Raw genomic sequence first — 21319 nt, forward strand, 5'->3', positions numbered from 1 at the left:
GCATAGGCCAAAACTTTCATGGGATCCCCAAGCTATGTCTGGGAGCAAAAGTTGAAAGCCACAAAACAGGCTCTGAAGAACTGGATAAAGAGACCAGCCCCCTCTCCCACCGAGCAAAGAAAGGAGTCAGTCCATTCATTGCAGACTCTGCAAATAGAGATGGAAAGCAAAGATATCACAACAGAATTACTGGATAAAGAAACAAAAGCCCAAAGATCCACTCACCAATATTTCAGAAAGGAAGAAGAATACTGGAGATTCAAATCCAGAAGTTTGTGGCTTAAGGCTGGAGACCGAAACACCTCCTTCTTCCACCGACAATATAGAGCGAGATTGTCAAGGAACCACATAGCAGAAATCAAAACAGCTGAGGGCAATGTTTGCAAAGGCTTTAACCAAGTCAAAGCTGCCATCGAAACCCACTTTAGGAATCTTTACAGAGAAGGAACTCACAGCAACAATGAGGAAGCCACTGACTTCATCGCTAACATCCCTTCTCTCATTAGCCCCGAAGAAAATGCAACTCTCTGCAGGCCAATCACCGAGGAGGAAATCATAAACTTTATCTGGTCCATGGACGCAGACAAGGCTCCCTGGCCTGATGGATTTACAATCCATTTCTACAAAGCTTGTTGGCATCTTATCAAAGCTGATCTCTACAAAATGATAGGTTGGTTCATGAAAAAAGCCAAGATAGGTGGAGGAACCAACTCCACTTACCTTGCTTTAATCCCCAAAGACACCAATTCGGAGACATTCGCAAGATTCAGGCCCATTTCGTTGTGTAATGCTTCATATAAAATTCTGGCTAAACTGTTAGCAAATCGGATCAAGCCCCTGTTAAAAAGACTGATCTCCTCTCCTCAAGGTGGCTTCGTTGAAGGCAGGCATATTTTGGATAATGTAATCCAAGTTCAGGAGACCATACACTCAAGCAAGCAGCGGAATGAAAAAGGTATGTTGATTAAATTAGACATGGCAAACGCCTTCGATAGAGTGGATCGCTCTTTCCTCAGAAATGTCCTCCTCTCCTTTGGCTTTTCGACCCAATTCGTTAATCTTATTAAAGCTTGCATCAACAAACCATGGATTGCCCCGTTAGTCAACGACCGCCCCACAAATTTCTTTCAAGACCAGAGAGGTATCAAGCAGGGATGCCCTCTCTCCCCATTCCTGTACATCATAATGGCAGACTCCCTCAGTTGTAAACTCACTGCTGAAAGACTAAACGACAACATTCCGGGTCTCAAACCTTCTCATGGAGCTGAAGCACTGAACCACACTCTATTTGCTGATGATTCCCTTCTCCTTGGCGGAGCCTCCATCAGAATTGCCAAAGCCATTGACACAGTACTCAGAAGTTATTGTAGAGCCTCTGGTGCATTAATCAGTGAGAGCAAAAGCGAAGTTTTCAACTGGAATATAGATAAGAGGGAACTCACTGGCATAACCACTCTTCTCGAATTCAAAGGTCAAGCAACATGGGATAGATTCAAGTACCTGGGCCTTCCCATTATATCAGGAGCCAATAAAAGATCGCTTTGGAGCGAAATTATCTCGAAAATTAAAACAAAAATTGCAGCGTTGGGAGGCTACTGGCTGACGAAGGGAGGCAAAGTAATTTTAATAAAAGCCATGCTGTCGGTGCTACCAATCTACCAGGCAACGTTTCTCCTTGCACCAAGAAATGTGACGGAGCAAATCTCCAAATTGCTCAAAGATTTCTTGTGGCAGGGAGGTAAGGGTAACGAAAACAAAATACATCTGGTGAATTGGGACGTGGTGAAAAAACAATGACAGAAGGAGGACTGCAAATTAGAGACCCAACTCTCGTCAATCTAGCGCTGAGAGGAAAGATTTTGTGGAAGTTGATCCATGAGCCCTCTCACCCGGTTAGTGTCTTGCTGCGTACAAAGTATGGACCCAACAAATCCCTCAGCAACCTCCAAAACGCAAACACAGTTAACAGCACACATGTGTGGAAATTATGCTGCAGAAGCAACAAGTTCTTCAACAAACAAGTTTACAGGATCCCTGGCAACGGCAAACGCACCCACCTGTGGCTCGACAGGATTATGGGGAAAGAAACTCTGAATAACAATGAGGACATATCGGATCTCAGGGATTGGCTGAAGCAAGCAGGAGTTAACACCATATACGACCTTTCAATTTGGGATCAGCGTGGAGATTGGGCAAGATGGGATTTGCATGGAGTCTCAGCCCGGTTATCCCATCAACAAACCCTACTTGAAGACTTGCTGGAGGAAGCAGCCCCTGTCAACAGAACCATGAAAGATAGCTGGGGTTGGGGTCAGTCCGGAGTCTACACCATAGCTGCAGGTTACAGAGCATTGCAGGCCTCAAGAAACAACAGACAAACACCGACCTTTTGGAAGAATGTCTGGGACCCCCTAGCCTTACCAAAAGTGAATTTCTTCTTCTGGACTCTAGCCCATAATAAACTCCTAACTGGTGACAACCTGGAAAAAAGGAATATAGCAGGGCCACATAGATGTGTGTTATGCAGCAACAATTTTGAAACAACCCAACATCTTTTCTTGGATTGCAATTTTGCAAAAGAGGTATGGGGAGTTATTTTACATGATTTCAGATTATATTGCCTTCACAAATCTCTGTTGCAGATCTCTATGCCACATGGAGCCAACTCTATTCCCAGCGCATCCCTTCAAAATCATTCTGGAGTAAAATTTGGACAGCTCTCCCTAAATATGTTTGTTGGCAGCTTTGGTTGGCTCGTAATCAGATGATTTTCAGAGAGATGAGGCACTCTCCGTTGCAAGTTGCTGCAAAAGCTAAATCCTTTCTCCTAGAAGCAGCCCAACAACAGTTTTGCAAAGATGACCCTTTATTACTGCCCGAAGAAAAAAGATGGCTAGGCCCGCTAGAGCCTTGCCCGCGCAAGCATCTCCTCTCTCCTCAAAAGGCAAATCAGGAATGGCGCATAAGAGACGAAGATGATAAGTTTCAATCTTGGTGGCAGTCTCAAAATTTATCCACAATATTCTTCGACGGAGCGTCTAAAGGTAATCCCGGCGCTGCGGGTGCTGGGGGGGTCATCTACTCTCCGGATGGGGCTTCAAAAGACTGTTTCAGCTGGGGGCTAGGCCAGAAATCCAACAATCAAGCAGAGATTCTTGGGCTTCTCAAAGCTTGCCATATTGCAAGAGACAAAGGTGCCAAAGATCTTCAAGTTTTCGGAGATTAAGAGATAATAATAAAAAACCTTAAGTTTGGAAAACTGTTTAGCAATGCCAGCCTCAACAAAATTCTGGATAGATTGAAGAGAGTTCTCCTTGACTTTGACACGTACAAGTTTTATCATATTCTTAGAAAATCAAATAGCGAAGCTGATCAGATGGCAAACAAAGGCAGCTCTCTTATGAAAGGACTGCTAATTGTAAACAATGAAAGCTTTGTACAAATGCCCTCAAAATCTAGTAGATCATAATCAGCATCAGTTAGAACTCTGCAATGTAATAGGGGTCGCTCCGGCAAAGACCCAAGATCTTTTCAAAGAAATAAAATCCATAACCATTTCAATTTAAAAAAAAATGTTAAACATTACGTTACATTTCTACCGTAATGGGTTCGAGAGAAAAATATCTTTAAAAGTAAAAATAAGACCTTATCATGTTTTAAAATTTTTGACTTAAATTCAACTAAATCTTTGAACGGAATCCTAATTTTTATTTATTTAAAATAATTTTTTATCTTCGTATATAAATTATAAAAAATTTATAATTCAAAATTGTAATTCTAAAAACTCCCCGCCAAATTTTAGATAAATTAAACTTGAAAATAGGTCCACCAAGACGTTCAACATCACGGAGGAAAATACTTTTTCACATTAATTTCAAATAAATAAATAATTCTGTTTTCACGTCGGGCATCAATTTCCATAGATATGCTTTACAGTTTTACCAGTTGAGGTTAAATGCGCTTTAATAATGCACGTCGTCAGCAGCGTGGGCCAGCTGGCCGTTATATTGCCATTTGGGAAACACATCCATATCAAGAGAAGTCTGATGAAGGTTAAAGTCCCGTTAACCACCATCGGAGGCAGAGCCAGGTTAATGAGGAGGAGGAGAAAAGAGAGTAGGACAGGTTGGGGCTCGAATCCCTTTTCTTCGAAGCCCTAACCATACTTAGCTCAGCCCAGCCCGAGCCTTGGTGCCGTCCTTCCCTCTATAAATAGTGCCGCGCATGACGTTCTGGAGCCCAACCTGCCAATTTCGAACTCTGGATCTACGATCTGTATGGAGATTTCTTCACTGTAAGTCTCTATCTTTTCTGCTAAGTTACATGCTATTGTTAGTTAATTCGCTATACTGGACAACGGAATGAAATTACACTAATTAGTTTTCCTTTTATGGTGCCGTGCAACGCTTTTCCTCATCTTGGCAATGGGTCCCCCATCTTTATAAAAAGTACCCCAGCGGCGTTGAATTGGTGGTGTCCCCCCTGATTCTCTTCATTTTTTTTGCTGCACTTTGCCACCGCCACACATTGCAAATATACTTCCAGCTGTTTTACGTCACAGTCTCCGTATTTGTAAATATGTTGTTTAAAGGCTAATGTCGGTTTTCTGCATTAGCCATTAGGGTTCCAGCGCGGGATTTGAACTCGCGACCACAGACGATGCCCGCCGAGGCGTCACAGTTGCGGCTATCTGAAGTCTAATTGCAGAGAATCAGGGTTTCTGCATGTAAAGCGAGGTCGTGGGGTTTGAACTTGTGAGCAGCTGGTTTCTCGTTGGCTTCCGTGGGAACTCTCTGAATCCGTGGAATCTGTACTTTGCTTGCGATCTTCTTTCTGTAGTTGGCCTTTGGTTGATTGTATGTATGTGCAGACTTGAGATCAAGTCATTTGATGTTTAAGAGGCAATCCAATATTCATTGCAGGAAAAAAAACTGAGTTTACCCGGTAGCCACTTTTCTCGAATCTTCTTTCTTTTCCTTCATTTTTCGTGCATATTATCCAATACTTCAAACTCTGCATTAACCATTTGCGTCTATGTCGAAGCATTTTGTTCTTTCTTTATGTGCTTTGCTGTTCATATGTTAGTCTTTGTCTTAGAGGTTGCTCTTGTTGTGCCCTTTAAAAAATGTTTAGCTTAACATGTCTCTCTAGCTATTTATTTTATACCGGATCCTATTTGTTTTCTCCAGTATATTGGCCTTTAGATTAGTCAGTTGTAATATGACATGCTGCTTCGTTTCCCTAGTGGATTGACTTTTAGGTTTGGTACTTGTAAGCTGGTAAGCTGCTTCTCTGGCGTCCTTTTGGCGATGTTCAGTTTAGTGTAACCAACTGCGTGAATGCGGCCTGGAAGTTGGTTCTATTTTTTATGTACTGAATCTCCCTTTGGAAGCTGGATCTATGCGGGCCGTGAAGTGAAATTTTCTCGGCATGTGAAGTGTGGTTAGCTGGGTTTTAACTTGCCAATCGTTGTGAAGTCGACATATGCCTCTCGAAGTTTCACAACCTCATTTGCACATTAGATAAGTTTGGACGGTTATATGCCAGTGTCCACATTCAATATGCCCAATGCACTGGAGCACACATACAAATTCTGAGCGTTGACAAAACACTCTCACTTGCGTTGTACAATACACATCCCTTATCTAGGTGCAAGGATAAGCTAGGCTTGCTCAGGGTATATATGCATTACAAGTTATGGAAAGCTTTGATAAGTTTACTGGAAATGGCTGTTTGGCTCCCTTATCTAATTCTTTTGCTGAACTTATAAATGTTTAGATGGGGATATGCCAGTGTCCAAATTCAGTGTACTCAGTGCATCATCACACATTCTAAGAGGAGATGAATCACCCTCACTTGGAATGTCAGTGTAAAGATTAGGTAAGTGTAAAGATTAGGTAGGCTTACTCAAGGACTACATGCATTATAAATGAAAAATTATCTGAAAAGTTAATGACCTTGTGATTTTCCGTAATGTCTAACCTTAAATGGAAAATTGGCTCAAAAATGATGGAGATTTGGGAAAACAACATAGGCCAATTTTGAGCCTCTAAGGTGTTGATTTTTTTTTCATTAAACTCATTTGTGTTTGTGGTTGTTGGGAATGAGGATGAAGGTGTTTAACATCATCAAGAACCAATTTAAGGGGGGGGGGGTTCAAGCGGTTGTTATCATTGCCATCAAGTCCTTGATTGTAGGAGCTTAACATTGTACTTGTATTTGAAGGCTTACCTTGCTTAATTATATGTATTTTACCATCTAGTATCCTTTTCAGAGTCATGGATTTGTTTCTTTGACAATTTGTAGATAACTTTTAGTATCCTTTTCAGAGTCATGAATTTGTTTCTTTGACAATTTGTAGATAACTTTTAGTGCCTTGGAATGTGACAATCTCCCCCTAATTGATTTGGGGAGTGTGTGAAACAATCATGTTTGGATTAATGGGAAGAGTTTAGGGTGCCTTGGAAGGTGACAATCTTGCAGCATTATATTTGTGGTGCATGGAAAAGTGTCTTTGGGTTAATGAGAAGAATTTAGGGCAGTACTAGCCAGCCAACCTCGCACCCCAAGACTAGTTGTAATGGCCTTGCACTTGAGACTACTTGTAATTTTGTATGTGTGATTGCTGAGAAGCTTATAATTAAAGTAAATGTGTCACCAACCATAGACAACCTATGCAACATTGGTGAGTCTTTGTTTAGGTTAGTTACTTTAGTGTTCAATATTAGCATATATACCAATCCATTTCATTTCCATTAGCAATCACTTGAATCATTAGCACATGACAGTAACTGAAGAAAGAACATAAATGATAGATGCAGAAGACAAGCCAAGACAAGAGAACACAATGATATGGCTCAACCCAGGGAAAAACCCCAAGACGGGGAAAACTCTTGATCAAGTCTTCTTCTTATTAATATCAAATGCTCAACAGAGAGAGTACAATAATTTAAGGTCAAAATTGACTTGCTAATTTGAAGATCCAATATCACTGCCCTTAGATACATAGCTAACCCAAAAATGCAGTTATGGGGAAGACAAATTGTGCCCTCTTAGGCTCGATTCATACTACTTTAGAAGCTTCTGTGTTCTAGTGATTAGGTTAGGGATTGATGGCAAGCTGCTACAATCCTCTTTCACTGTTCCTAGATCCCTTCCTTGACTACGACCTTCCTCCAAGTTGATTTGCCCACATACTTGCATCCTCAAGGGTTTGTGTAAGTCTAGTCACTGGTTAGGGTTGTTGGGAAGTTGCTACATTATCCTTTTCTTGCCTTCCAGACCTCCTCCTTGATTGTAGACTCCCTCAAAACACCTCTGCTCTAATTTGCTATTGGTTTGGGCTAGTAACCAACCACAAAACAAGTGTCATAGCCTCTTGTCTAAGAGATCGAAGGCTTGTGGCCTCTTGTCACCTTTTCGGCCCCTTGTCCAAGGTTATCTAGGCCTCCGGACCACGTGTACCACATAATTAGAGTTGTGGAATGTCGAAGGAGAGAACCCAACCAAAATAAGCCCAACACCATACAAATAAACCTCATAAATGAGGTTTCCTACTTGCTGCAATTCAGATGTGTTGGAGACACAAAACCACCCAAAATAGTCCCAAACAAACTCTTCCTCCTCTTAAACTCAGCTACCTTAGAGATGTATTTAACATGAGATGGATGCTCTCCGGTCTGTCTAATGAGGTTGGAGGGCACTTCCTTTTATAAGAGATGGAGAGGGGTTTAAGTTGGTTAATTAACCCCAAGCCGACCTTGATGAGTTACACATGGGTAGGCATAATTCAAAAACACATTTCTTCTTATCCAAATTTGAAGATCTTTAGGTCGATTTTAGTCCTCTCGAAAAGAGGAATTTAATGCAATAATCATCTCCATCAAATGAGATGTCCAATGTGGAATTTGGCCCTAGTTGCCAATTTTAACACTCCTTCTCAATTAGGGAGAATTCCACTTGCCAATCCATTATGCCATCTTGTCATCATGAACCATCTCTACATCTCGTCTTGTCTCTGCTGAACATTGATATATATAATGAAGAAGAATCAATCGAGAGTGACTCACAAGACTTTGCCACTCTCTACTGACAAAAGTCAGTCCACATAACCAGGGGTCGAACCCTAATCGGACTTGATCCCATGTGGTCAAGTTGGTTGAACATCATGCATCTAGACATAAGGAGTACGACAATACACGATGCGTCCATCGGTAGTGCTGTGGTCCCAAACCACTTTTCCCAACTCATTGGCCAGATGAGAGGTACTTCCCATGTATCCCGGACTGCATGGGTAGGATGATGTTGGGGCAACAACAGGGAAAGAATGAAGCACATCATGCTCACAACCACATGCAAAGAAAGGATAAACCACATCCTACAATCACATGTCACAATCATCGCAGGGAAAGGATAAACCACATTCTGTAATCACATGTCACAATCATCGCAGGGAAAGGATAAACCACATTCTGCAATCACATGTCACAATCATCGCAAGGAAAGGATAAACCACATCTCATGCACATGCAAACCACCGAGAGTAGGGAAAGGATGAACCACATCTTATATGCATGCCAACCAACAATCGTAGGAAGGATCTTACATGTGGGGAAAAGTTGAACCATGTCCCACTGACATGTCAACCAACAATCGTAGGAAGGATCCTACACGTGGGTAAAAGTTGAACCGCGTCCCACCAAGAGTAGGGAAAGGATGAACCACATCTTATATGCATGCCAACCAACAATCGTAGGAAGGATCCTACATGTGGGGAAAAGTTGAACCATGTCCCACCGACATGTCAACCATCAATCGTAGGGAATGGGCATCCTACATGTGTGGAAAGGATGAACCATGTCCCATCGACATGTCCACATGTGACACTTGACAGATGCTTATATGCATCTCTCATTGGGCTATTCACAAGAGAAGGTGAACCACTTATCTTGCTCATATGCCATATGAGAAGGTGAACCACTCATCCTATGCATATTGCATCAATCGTAAGTGGAAGGTGAACCACTCACCCTACACACATGACAACCACCATAGGGGAAGATGAAACACTCACCCTATGGTCGCACAAGAAGTACCCAGACCCCCAGTATCTCTCAAAGCTCAATGTTCCTTCGAGACCCTCATACAGTGATGCGGGGGAGCGGCCCCCCCCCCCTACGAACCCGCTCCCGAAGCGCGCTCCGGGCGGGAGCGGGTCGGGAGCGCGCTCCCCAAATCGCTCCCGGACGGGAGCGATTTTCGGGAGCGCGCTCCCGTAAAAAAATTTGCGCTCCCTGGTCTGTGAGGGAGCGCTTCAGGGAGCGATCGCTCCCGCGCTCCCGGAGCGCTTTTTAATGCCCGGGAGCGATCGGGGAGCGATCGCTCCCTGATCGCTCCCGGGCATTAAAAAACGCTCCGGGAGCGAATTTTAAATTTCCGGGAGCGATTCGGCGGAAAAAAAATCCGCGGACCCGAAAAAAACAAAAAATTAAACAAATTTTTTTGGATTTATAAGCCCAATGGGCCAAAACAAAATCATTCTAATGAGATTGAGGTTGAGTTTGAGAGCAAAGGAGCAAGGAGCAAGAGCTGAGGAGCAAGGAGCCAGAGCTGAGGAGCGAGGAGCAAGTGCCGAGGAGCGAGGAGCAAGCTTGCAGAGGTAAGTAACTTAATCATTTAGTTAGTTTAGCTGGTTAGGTAGTTAATTTGGTTAGTTTCATTTACCTGTTTGAGTTTAAAGATCGTTAATTTAAATTAAATTAATAAATTAAATGAATTAATCCCAATAAACTAAATTAATTTGCAGATTCAAGACTCAAACCCTACAAACATCAAACACGATGGACCTGAGCATTTTTATTGGCATTTTCCTCTTCCTGGTCCCCTTTCTGGTTATTATGGTGGTGGAGAGTAGGAAACGGAGGGGGCCTGAAACTGAAGAGGTGGATGAAGAAGCCGGAGGAAGTCAAATAGGTGAAAACCCCAGTGAGGAGGATGTGGAGGGTGAACATGAGGGTCAAAAAACTAAACAAGACCAAACTCCATTGTGGAAATATGTTCAGAGGCCTGAAACAGGGAGAGGGGGTGGAACCACTAAATTTCATTGCCCCCATTGCAACACTGATTTCACAGGCTCATACACCCGTTTGAGAAGACACCTTTGCGGGAAAAGGGCATGGGATGGAGAGAAACAAATAGGAATCAGAACTTGCGACGCGGTGTCAACAGTTGATAGAGCCAAATACATAAAGGAAGAGGAGGACGCCCAATACAAAGCAAAAAGATCAAGGGGTTTCTTTGAACCAAGCTCACAAAGAACTCCTTCAGCATCCTCCCAAGGCAGTGGATATGGACATGGAGGCTCAGGGTCATCATCTTTACGCCGTAGAACCATATCAGATTTCCTTGATGAGGGGTGTAGGAATGATGTGGATTCAAAAATTTACAGGTTCCTCTATGCAAATGGGATACCATTCAATGTTCTACGCTCACCTTATTGGCACGAAATGGTTTCTGCCATAAATGATGCCCCTAAAGGATACAAGAGCCCTGGGTATGACAAGGCAAGAACAGTTGGCCTTGATCATGAAAAAGCAAAAATATCACATTCTTTGAATAAAATGACAAGTTCTTGGACTGACAATGGGGTGTCCATTGTATCTGATGGATGGACAAATGTAAAAGGCAAGCCATTGATAAGTGTTCTTGCTGTGTCCCGAAGTGGTCTTATTTTTCTAGCTGCACATGATTACTCAGACAAGTTCAAGACTGCTATCAACATTGCAGAAGCATTGCTTGAAACAATTGAGCGTATTGGCCCATACAATGTCATCCAAGTCATCACTGATAATGCTCCTAATTGTAAGGCAGCGGGAGCAATTATTGAGGATAGATACCCGAACATATTTTGGTCTGGATGTTTGGTTCACACATTGAACCTTCTGTTGCATGATATTGTCAAAAACAAAAATGAACAATACCAATGGATTGGGGATTTGTACAAGAGAGGAAAAAAAATGATAAAATTTATTACAAATCATAGCAATACCCATGGCCTTTTCCGCAGTCACTCGAGATTGGAGTTGCTGAAGATTGCGAGGACTAGATTTGGTAGCTATTACCTCACCTTCAGGCGCCTTTTGAAGGTAAGAGAGGGTTTAGCTAGCATGGTATCAAGTCCAAATTGGCAGGTGTTAAAGGAAAGGGCTACAAATGTAGCTGACATTGCAGGTTTTGAAACGGTGGAGGAGGCCGCTCTTGATGGGCAGTTTTGGACAGCTGTGAGACAGGTATTGGATTTCACCAAGCCAATTTATAACATGATTCGGTTTGCAGATACAGACAAACCAGTGATTGGCGAGGTGTATGAGCAAATGGATACCATGTTGGGGGAAATAAAAGACATTGTTAATAACAGAGATCCCGACTTGTACAATCTGATTCACGATTGTGTGTGTGAACGGTGGAAAAAGCTTAACCTTCCACTACATTGCTTGGCGTATATCCTTACGCCAAAATACTACTCAGATTCTTGGTTGGGCAAACCTGCAGCAGGGGGTGGTGTTAGGACCAAACCCCATTTAGATCGAGAGGTAACTAAAGGATATCTGGATGCATTAGAAAAGTTGGTGCCTGACAGGGAGGAATGTGCAGCTGTGCGCCTTGAAATAGGCAGATACTTCACTGGCAGTGGTTTGTATGGTAACTTCCATGCAATGGACGACAAAGATAAATTTGATTCTCTCACATGGTGGGAAACATATGGCGGCGACGGACTTTTGCGAAAATTGGCATTGAAAGTTCTTGCACAGGTTGTAAATTCTTCTTCTGCAGAGAGGTGTTGGAGCACCTACAGTTATATACATAATGTGAAAAGAAACAGGCTCAACGAAAACCGAGCAGAAAGCTTGGTTTATGTGCACTACAATTTGAGGTTGTTGAGCCATTACTGTGATCGGGCTAATGAAGATCCCACATATAAAATTTGGGACAGTCACCCTGAGGACGACAATTTAGAGGATGGCATTGTACATATGGAAGAACTAGAAGATGAGCTTGTACGGGATGAAGCTGAAGCAGCTGCAGCAGCCATGCCACCTCCACCTCCACCATCCAGTAGCAGTTCTCGGGGCCCGAGTCTTGTTCCATTGCTGTCGCCACCTCCATCGACACCCTCGCGTGGAGGCTCTAGTTCTGGTCGTCGGTCTGGGAGGGAGACTCCTAGAAGACCGCCAAGACCTACTTATACTCCTGGAGACTCTCGTGGCAAGGGCCACTTGTAGATTTACAGTTTACTTGTCTTTTTTAGTTTCTATTAGACTTGTCACTTTAGTTTTCATAACTGTTCAGTGTTGAGTTTTGAGTCCTTGACTCTTGACTCTTGACTCTTTCATATCATTATGACATTATGATATTTTTTGTAAACATTATATCACTGTGACAATGAAAATTTGAAGTTTGAAGTTGGGCCTTGGCAATTATAACTCATTGGTAATGATTGTGAATTATGAATATGATGCTTTGTGAAAGACTAAAGTTGTTTCATTTCATCTCATTATTCATGTTTCATTTTATAAATTTTTAACATTTCATATCATGTTAACAGTTAGAAGTTAGGACTTAGAAATATCTTCGATATTACTTCTTGTAATGGTTAAACTTGGCTTACAAGTACAACTTGTTACTTTGGTGATCAATGATGATAAATGTTATTGAATTGAATGTTATTTTAATTTATTATTTTACTAAGGTTGATGACGATTATAATTTCTAGATGATTGATGTGATATGGTTCAATGATCAATTTATGTTTTTTTATGTTTTTTATGTCTATTTCATCATTCTACATGTTTTTGTTGACATATATGTATCAAAAATTAAAAAATATAAAAAATATATATATTTTTAAAAAATCGCTCCGAGATTCGCTCCCAAACCGGGAGCTTCTGAAAATGGTCGCTCCCGCTCCCGCTCCCGCTCCCGCTCCCCGCTCCCGCTCCCGCTCCCAAGTAACACTGCCCTCATAGTAGGGTCTATCCATGACTTTCGACCTCTCTCTGAAGGGACCTTACTAAGAGGCTTTGGGAGGGATGTTTGTAACCTGTACATCCATCTTGGAATGATGGACTGATTGCTCCCTGTTGTACCCTATAGCAAATAAAGTGGCACCTGATGTCAATATGCTTAGAATGGTGGTGGAACACGAGATTGCTGAAGAGTTTCCATAAATGGCTTCATATTAAGCCATGCTTGTTGCTTTATACATTCTACTTTAATGGAGCTCCTGGAGCAACATACTTTAGTCTTTGATTTATTCAAGAAATAAAGGTGGATCTTAAGAGATACAACACTTAGATGTGCTCTTACCATTTACCATACCGTCAATCCAACAACTCTCAGTAGTGCACTTCAGATCATACTATCTTAATGAGCAACTATCCAATATTTGAAGCTTGACCATAAATTGTCTTCGTATCAAGGCATACACATTGTTCACATAAGCTGCGTATGTTTGTGTCGACAACTTCTCCTTCTTATTAGGCTTTAGGAACAAAGCTAGGTCTTTTATTTTGACCTTAAAATTTAGTTGTATCCAAACATGATAGCTCTCTCTGAATATTAAGAAAGTACCTTTGCCCAAAATGTAACCATTGAGCTATCTGCAACTTGCTATTAATCCAAGGATTTAGTAGTTTCCTTTGAAGCTTTGCTTCAATCATGAGCTTCCCATATGAGAGATGAGACGTTCCACGAGGCAATTGAAACAATCAACGTTTAGGAAGCTTCAGGCCAAAGATTGCAATTCTGAAGTCCTTCTTCAACTAGGGATAAGAAATCCTCCCATGAGATTATCTCAACATAGCTGTATGATCCTTCATTGTATCAGTTTACCCAATCCATGATGAGGAAGAGTCTTACTCATTTAGGCATCCATATCTATAAGACCATTCTTCATAAGATCCTGGCTTAATGTAACCAAGATGCCAAAATAAGGGTCTTTTGTTCATCGTGTGCTTGAGAAGTCATAGAATCTGTCATGCACTTTCTTCAAATCCCTTTTGTTTTCATGTTGATTAGGGTCGATACTAAGAACTGTTCCAAAGTGCCATGCACATCTTCTCCTCAATGTTCTTTAAGAATGAAAGCTTCAAGTGCGCAACAACCCTTATCAAAGTCAAAGGTGCTGCAATTTCTTTTACTGGCAGATCCCTGTAGCTTCTTCATAGTAGATGATCTTTCAAAAAATAGGCTATCCAAAGTTTACATCTGTCTTGTTCACAACTTCGTTTGTGAACAAGACTATAACACTAGGTCTATAACATATCACCACTGCTACTGGACCTGTAACGATATCATACTTAATGCTGGACTGAAAGAACATAATGATGTTGAGTTGCATATGTTGAGATGTCATATATAGGGTAGTGCTACACATAGTAGCGCTGATGTCGCATATAACAAAGAATCTTCACTGCACTAGGTTATAGCTATAGGTCTTCATACTTTCAAGAAGACCATTCCTTTTTGAGAGACATGTCTATAGTAGGTTCTCAACTCTGCTACTCGAAGTTTCTTATGACAGCATTGAAGCTTTCAATTTTTCTTCTCAAAACTGAAAGAGGATTAACTTGATATAAGCAGTTTGAATTGTGAGTTTCTTATGACAGTATTGAAGCTTTCAATTTTTCTTTTCAAAATTGAAAGGGGATTAACTTGATATAAGCAGTTTGAATTATATATATATGTGTGTGTGTGTGTTGATCATGACACTGTAGAAATTACAAGACTTATACTATCAACATATATTCTTATCACTGTAGGATGTACAAATGCATTAATCTCCATGCATCTTACTGCCATCATCTAGCAAAGTCACTGACATCTGAATTACTATAATACCACAAGGTTACAACCACACATATAGATCACAGTCCAAAATTGTAGTTATTGTCGTGAGTTTTGTGGAGTATCACTGCCCATGTGTCATATACATCATTATTATCATATATTATACCTCACCCATCATGTCATGGCTAATATAGGTCACTGTTTCATGTTTGAAATGTATGTATATATATATATATATATATATTATACTGCAATGAAGACCATTGATCATAATGCGAATCACAATAATCATGAGGCACAAAACATTGCCATTCACTTAGATAAGCCATACATTAGAGAAATTAATCTGTACCATAAAGAATGCAAGTCTCAAGGACAACAAAGAATTGAACCATGGAGTTTGAGCAGACTACTTGAGAAGATACATATCAAGTTGTTGTGTAGACATAATGAGTCACAGTAGTGATCCACGATGATGAACCACAAAACATAGTAGTATGAATATATTGATGTCGCCATGGTTAGGGGTATAACAAGGCATTTCTAATATAGTGATGCCATCGTAAGAATATAGCGATGCTTGTAGCTTTGCCTTTGTGGGAATATATAGATGCTTGTAGTGATGCCTATGGATACCAAGTGGGCCAGAGATTATAGACTGTGAACCATCAAATGCGTCATAGGAATAATGCAAGTTGTGGACCCTAGAGGGCCGAAACACTTTTGTAATGTTGTGCCGAGCCCATACCAATTATTGAGCCATGACAACTATGCTAAGAACCCATGTATATATGGACGTCGAGAAAATAAATAAATAAATATATATATATATATATATATATATATATATCTATATACACGCAACATAAGTTGTAGAGATCAATCATTAGACCGAAATCACTGTACATATACGAAGCTAAGGTCATCCACACATTGTATTGAAGTCAATGTATATAACGGTGCCAAAATTATACTGTCAAGACTATACACAAAGGAGAATTATATGAAGTGAAGACATATAACGCAAAGATTATTACTCAATAACGTATATATATATATATATATATATATATATATATATATATATATATTATAGAGAGTGGTCTCGTAGAGTCAAGATAGTATAGACTCGTAATGACTGCAAAGGATTGTAGTCCATACATAGATTCCAGACCATGTTGAGTTGTACGAAGAATTGAAAATCGTGCCATCATCGGAAGGGTTGGAGCGAGTTGTGCCCTAAGGAAAAAATATGAACTTCAGATAGATCCTTTTCTTTCGTTGCTAGGACTAGTAACTAGAACATGTCTGATCTTTAAAGAAGGAGGAGGCCACAAAGAATTGTCAATGAACCTTTTTGTGATTGCCTTTTACTCTTGCTTGGGCTTGACCTCTCTTGAGCTTTGGTACCATGTTAATTTTGAATTAACATGTTCTTTGTTTAGGTCAGTTATTTTAGTGTTCAATATTAGCCCAGATACTAGTCCATTTCATTTCCATTAGCAATCAATTGAATCATTATCACACTGATACTAATTGAAGAAAGAACATAAATGATAGATGCAAAAGACAAGCCAAGACAAGGGAACACAAGGATATGACTCAAGCCAGGATATTGGATCAATTCTTCTTATTATTAATATCAAATGCTTAGCAAAGAGAGATTACAATAATTTAAGGTCAAAACTGACTTGCTAATTTGAAGATCCAATATCACTGCCCTTAGATACATAGCTGACCCAAAAATGCAATTCTGGGGAAGACAAATTTTGCCCTCTTAGGCTCAAGTCATATTGCTATAGAAGCTTTTGTGTTCGGGTGATCTAGATAGGGTTTGATCTTTAAAGGAGGAGGCCACAAAGAATTGTCAACAAACCCTTTTGTGATTGCCTTTTACTCTTTCTTGGGCTTGACCTCTCTTGAGCTCTGATACCATGTTAATTTTGAATTAACATGTTTTTTGTTTAGGTTAGTTACTTCAGTGTTTAATATTAGCCTAGATACCAGTCCATTTCATTTCCATTAGCAATCACTTGAATCATTATCACATTGACAGTGATTGAAGAAAAACATAAATGATAGATGCAAAAGACAAGCCAAGACAAGAGAACATTGACAGTATTTGAAGAAAGAACATAAATGATAGATGCAAAATACAAGCCAAGACAAGAGAACACAAGGATATGGCTCAAGCCAGGATATTTGATCAATTCTTCTTATTAATATCAAATGCTCAACAAAGAGAGATTACAATAATTTAAGGTCAAAATTGACTTGCCAATTTGAAGATCTAATATCATTGCCCTTAGATACATAGCTGACCCAAAAATGCAATTTTGGAGAAGAGAAATTGTGCCCTCTTATGCTCAAGTCATACTGTTATAGAAGCTTTTGCGTTGGTGTGATCTGGTTAGGGTTTGATCTTTAAAGGAGGAGGCCACAAAGAATTGTCAACAAACCCTTTTGTGATTGCCTTTTACTCTTTCTTGGGCTTGACCTCTCTTGAGCTCTCATACCATGTTAATTATGAATTAACATGTTTTTTGTTTGGGTCAGTTACTTCAGTGTTCAATATTAGCCTAGATACCAGTGCATTTCATTTCCATTAGCAATCACTTGAACCATTATCAGTGCATTTCATTTCCATTAGCAATCACTTGAATCATTATCACATTGACAGTAATTGAAGAAAGAACATAAATGATAGATGCAAAAGACAAGTCAAGACGAGAACACAAGGATATAGCTCAAGCCAGGGAAAACCCCCAAGATGGGGAAAACCCTTGATCAATTCTTCTTATTATTAATATCAAATGCTCAGCAGAGAGAGTACAATAATTTAAGGTCAAAATTGACTTGCTAATTTGAAGATCCAATATCACTGCCCTTAGATACACAACTGACCCAAAAATGCAATTATGGAGAAGACAAATTGTGCCCTCTTAGGCCCAAGTCATACTACTATAGAAGCTTTTGCGTCTGGTGATCTGGTTAGGGTTTGATGGCAAGCTGCTACAAACCTCTTCCACTTCTCCTAGATCCCTTCCTTGACTGCGTCCTTCCTCCAAGCTGATTTGCCCACATACTTGCATCCTCAAGGGCTGGTGCAAGTCTAGTCACTTGTTAGGGTTGTTGGAAAGCTACTACAATATCCTTTTCTCGCCTTCCAAACCTCCTTCTTGACTGTAGATTCCCTCCAAACACCTTTGCTCTAATTTGCTATTGGTCTTGGCTAGTAACTGGCCACAAAACAATTGTCACGACCTCCCGTCCAAGAGATCCAAGGTCTGTGACCTCTTGCTAGCCTTTCAACCCCTTGTCCAAGGTTATCTAGGCCTACGACCCACTGTAGCACACAACTAGAGCTGCGACTTGTTGAAGGAGAGAAAACCCAACCAAAATAAGCCCAAACACCATACAACTCTCCCTCATAAATGCAGTTTCCTACCTTTTGCAATTTGAACCTGTTGGAGACACAAAACCACCCACAAAATAGTCCCAAACAAACTCATCCTCCTCTTAAGCTCAACTACCTCAGAGATGTATTTCACATGAGATGGATGCTCTTCGATCTGTCTAATGAGGTTGGAGGACACTTCCTTTTTTATAGGAGAGAGGGAGAGGGGTTTAACTTGGTTAATTAACCCCAAGTCGGCCTTGATGAGTTACACATGGGTGGTCATAAATTCAAAAAAACACATTTCTTCTTATCCAAATTTGATGATCTTTAGGTCGATTTTAGTCCTATCGAAAAGAGGAATTTAATGTAATAATCATTTCCATCAAATGAAATGTCCAAAGTGGAATTTGGCCCTAGTTGCCAATTTTAACAGTGTCTTTATACTACTTTAATATTGAATAGAGTTGATATATATTATACAAAAGTTGAATATGTACAAATAGAGAAGCTACTACTTCAGCCACCTTGCATGTTAGAGTTGTGGAGAAAAAGCCACATTGTTGAGGGATTTCAAATTTTTGGTGTACCTTTATTTCGCTGTGCTAGAGGCGCTCTCCAGCCTAGTATGGTAGAGATGTTGTAATGTAATGTCCTGTTTAACATTTTGACTCGATCAAATTACATAATAAAATAAAATAAAAAATTATATTTATAACTATAATTAGCTATAATTAATTATGCCAATATGCGTTCCTATTTCAACTTTTGGATGAGGGCTTGTAGTTTTTTTTAAAGTGAACATATAGGATCAATTGTGGGTAGAATATTCTTAGTCGTATAACAAGATAAACGATTGAGATTAATTTCTCTCCATTTTTTCCATTACTCTTTTGATAATAAATTAAACTTTTAAATTATATTTTTTTGAATGATTAATGTTTCCATCGAGCAATGTCTTTGCCTTATGTCTACATGATGTTTCGATTTTACCAGGCGTTGCGATCCTCATGTTTGAAAGATCTTACCATTTGAAAGGTCTCGTCATTACATGGTTGTTGAAATTTGGTACCGGAGGACAGGTGGTTCCCTTGGGCTTTTGATCTTTGGCCTTGGGAAAAGTGTCCAAAAGAATTCAATTTTTCTCCTAAAGTGACTTTATAATTTTATAAAGTTAAATCTAATTTAAAAGTGACTTTAAGTGATAAAGTTACTAAGTCTAATTTTAAAGTGACTTTTATAAAGTCAATGAAAAATTAGAAAGGAAAAGTGACTTTGGAAATAAATGACTAAGTGGGTTTTTATTAAAGTGCGGTGAATTAAAAAATAAAAAGTGAAATTTAAATGAGCATTTAATCTCAGCCTTAGATCTCAATCTATTTCAGCCATTGGATTTAGGGATCACCCAAAAGTCACTTGGATCACCCAAAAGTCACTTGGGGTTAGATTAAAGGAGGAAAAGGAGAAAAAGGTCATTAATTCTTTCATGAGCAGATTGAGAGAAGGAGAGCAAGAGAGCAAGGGAGATTTCTGGACAGTGAGCTGTGGAGTTTCAGTAGAGCGGAGTTTCAGCAGCGGAGTTTCAGAAGGGCGGAGTTTCAGCAAGTCTGTATAGCGGAGTTTCAACAGGGCAGAGTTTCAGCAAGGCGGAGTTTCAGCGAGGCTGAGATAAGTTGTAAAAGTTTGCTTGCTGATTTTTGCTGAATATTTCTCTTACTGTAAAAAGGCATTTTCCAGAAATAAAGAAGAGCTCTCAAACTGGTTTTCCCCAAGAGTTGTAGGGGGTTTTTCCAGGGTCACATTGACCAAAAATCTCAGTGTTTAAATGTGTTTTAATGGCTGTTATTATTGCTGATTTTTATTTCTGCAATTTCCAGCATTCTGTAAAATTTCCAGAATTTGTGTTTTCAACAAATTTATTTTTTTCCAGCTTGTTAAATGTTATGGTTATGGGAAAGGGCATTTAACTATATGGGAAAAATAAGGAGAAACTGAAAACCGGGGTGAGAAATGAGAAATTTCTACATGGTATCAGAGCTTGAGTGTTGAATGACAGTTTGGGACAGCAAAAGGAAAAATTACAGCTGTTGATTTTTCACTCAGAAAATTCCAGCAAGCTGATTTTTTTCATAAACAACAGTTATATCTTTACTACAGAGTGCTATTTTTCAGTTTTAGGACAACATGATGTCATTGGGATTGAGGGTGGAGGATACGCTAGATGGGCATACAAATTACAACGTTTGGAAGGAGAGAATGCAGAGTATCTTTGAGGAGGCAGAAGTCTGGGATATCATGGTGCATACCACACAGAACCCTGTTGTTGTGCCTACTGATGCTACTCAGTTGACAACTTATAATAAAAAGAACAACAAGGGTAAGAGGCTGATTCTAGACGGAATCAAAGACCATTGCATTCCTCATGTGAGAGGAAAGAGCAATGCCCATGAGATGTGGACAACATTGTCCAATCTCTACTAGAGTACCAATGAGAACCGGAAGATGGTCCTGAAGGAGAAGCTGAAGAACATTAAGATGGGTAATGATAGTGCAGCTGGATATCTCACAAAGATTACTAATGTGAGAGATGAGTTGGCAGCGATTGGAGAGGCCATTCCACCCACTGAGTTGGTGCGGATTGTAGTGAATGGTCTCACCTGTTCATGGTTGAACTTTGTTGATGGGGTTTGTGCACGTGAGACCCTTCCCACATGGGAGAGGTTTTGGGATGATTGCATTCAGACAGAGATCAGGAAAGGTCAGCTTGGGGCAGCCAAGCCAGTTGAGCAGGATGAGGATGTAGCACTGGTGGCAGGAGGCAAGAAAGGCAAAGGGAAGAAACAGGCTTCCACAAACAGTGGTGGGGGCAAAGGCAAAGGTAAAGGTAAACAGGGGAACACACAGAAGGACTATTCCAAGGTGAAGTGTTGGAATTGTCAAAAGATGGGACACTATGCAGTTGTGTGTCTGGAGAAGAAGAAGAAGGGGAAGAACCAGGACGTGACAGCTTCAGCAGAGATTGAGGACTTTGCAGGTCGTTTTGACCGGGAGTTTGCGTTCACTACGTGTGAGTCC

The 21319-nt window shown here is 40.3% G+C and overlaps 1 protein-coding gene across 5 annotated transcripts in view; it reads left to right on the top strand.

Moving 5' to 3' along the window:
• The first annotated feature begins 4075 nt into the window (after window positions 1–4075).
• The window catches only part of LOC149230667 (uncharacterized), a 123990-nt gene continuing 106746 nt past the window's right edge, over window positions 4076–21319 (top strand). For 3 of the 5 annotated variants that reach the window (XM_089379040.1, XM_089379038.1, XM_089379042.1), the window contains exons 1-2: window positions 4076–4294; window positions 4450–4944. The gene's annotated coding sequence lies outside the window, so the exon portion shown is untranslated. The remainder of the gene's footprint in view (window positions 4295–4449; window positions 4945–21319) is intronic. The other 2 variants (XM_089379039.1, XM_089379041.1) reach the window with 2 other exon arrangements.

This window comes from Pinus tabuliformis, chromosome J (genome assembly GCF_031772625.1).
Source record: "Pinus tabuliformis cultivar Carrire ecotype Pingquan chromosome J, CPIR1, whole genome shotgun sequence".
NCBI classification, from domain to species: Eukaryota; Viridiplantae; Streptophyta; class Pinopsida; order Pinales; family Pinaceae; genus Pinus; species Pinus tabuliformis.